This window comes from Cornus florida, unplaced genomic scaffold, assembly GCF_030987335.1.
Source record: "Cornus florida cultivar Cherokee Brave unplaced genomic scaffold, ASM3098733v1 CherokeeBrave_3.0.0_Hap2_Chr08, whole genome shotgun sequence".
Classification (NCBI taxonomy): Eukaryota; Viridiplantae; Streptophyta; class Magnoliopsida; order Cornales; family Cornaceae; genus Cornus; species Cornus florida.
In genome coordinates this window covers 67,361,686-67,363,046 of record NW_026775578.1, presented here as the reverse complement: position 1 = coordinate 67,363,046, position 1,361 = coordinate 67,361,686, and the positions used below count along the sequence as shown (strand labels likewise).

At 39.4% G+C, this 1,361-nt stretch overlaps 1 pseudogene; it reads left to right on the top strand.

The window, feature by feature from the left end:
- The first annotated feature begins 963 nt into the window (after positions 1-963).
- LOC132272164 (small nucleolar RNA R71) lies at positions 964-1,062 on the top strand (annotated as a pseudogene).
- The last annotated feature ends 299 nt before the right edge of the window (positions 1,063-1,361 follow it).

Below are 1,361 nucleotides of genomic sequence, written 5' to 3'. Positions count from 1 at the left end.
TGGTTGTCCACAATCTTCCTACTTCTCAAGGTAGTCACCGCATTGACATACTCTATTGTGTGACCTTCCGATGAGGAATGAGTCTCCACAACACATTGTTGCTTTTGTGGGGCATTCAAAGGCATTTTCCCTTTCTCTTTAACATTCAAATTACTAGCTATTTGCCTTACTTAGGTTTCTAGCTTAGCAATAGATTGAGAATGAGAATGAAGCAATTAAGTGTTAGCCTCTAGAGTGCCTAGAGCGGTCAAAACTTTCTCTTCAAAAGCGTAACTTCTAACATTTCCTTGGGAATATAATTGATTGGGAAAATGAGAATTTGAAAATTGGTTTCCTTGTGATTGGTATGATGATCTAAAACCTTGGAAACCTTGGCCTTGCATTGGAGGTGGAATGTACTTTCCTTGAAAACCACCTTGGGAAGGGTTTGAGCCCTCCCCTTGGCTTTTCCAAGAGAAGTTCGGGTGATTTCTCCAACTAGGATTATAGTGATTGCCATAAGGATTGTTCCCTTGATTCACAAATATTGCATTTACTTGTTCATGATGCTCACTTTGCACATGTCCATGGGGACAATTGGAAGTAGAATGTAAAACACTTGAACAAGTCATACATGTCTCATTGGATGCATGATGGGAATGGTTAGGGATGGAAGATACTTGATTCGCCGAGTTTTGGTTGATAAAAAATTGATCAAACCTTTGAGATAATGATTTCATCTCGGCGGCTATTTCATTGGAATGGTCGACTTGATGTAAGCCAACACTCTTCCTTCCACTTAAATTCCTACCATTCTTAGAAGACAAAGTTCGATGCAAAGAATTCTCATTCATGCTCTTATAAAGATGCCACACGTCATCCTCATGCCTATCAATGTAAGAGCCACCCATGGAAGCATCAACCATGCCCTTATAATTATCTGATAAGCTCTCAAAGAAATATTGAACTAATTACCATTTGGGCATGTCATGATGTGGACACTTCCTAAGCAATTCATTAAAGCGTTCCCATGCCTCATGAAATGTTTCCCCATCCCCGTGTGAAAACTCTCGAATTGAGGTTCTCATAGCATTGGTCTGAGAAACTGGGTAATACTTTTTCAAGAACTCTTGTTGCATTTCTGCCCAAGAAGTTATTGAAAAAGGCCTAAGATTGTTAAACCAATATTTTGCCTTGTCTTTAAGGTTGAATGGAAAATTTTTAAGCCTTAAGACCTCTTCTGGCATGTCCGTGGATCTCACGGTGGAACATACTTCAAGAAACTCATCCAAATGCTTGTAAGGTTCTTCACTTGGAAGTCCATGATAGTTAGGAAGCATTTGAATGGTTTGTGGTTTGATCTCATAGTGGTGTGCTCTAAA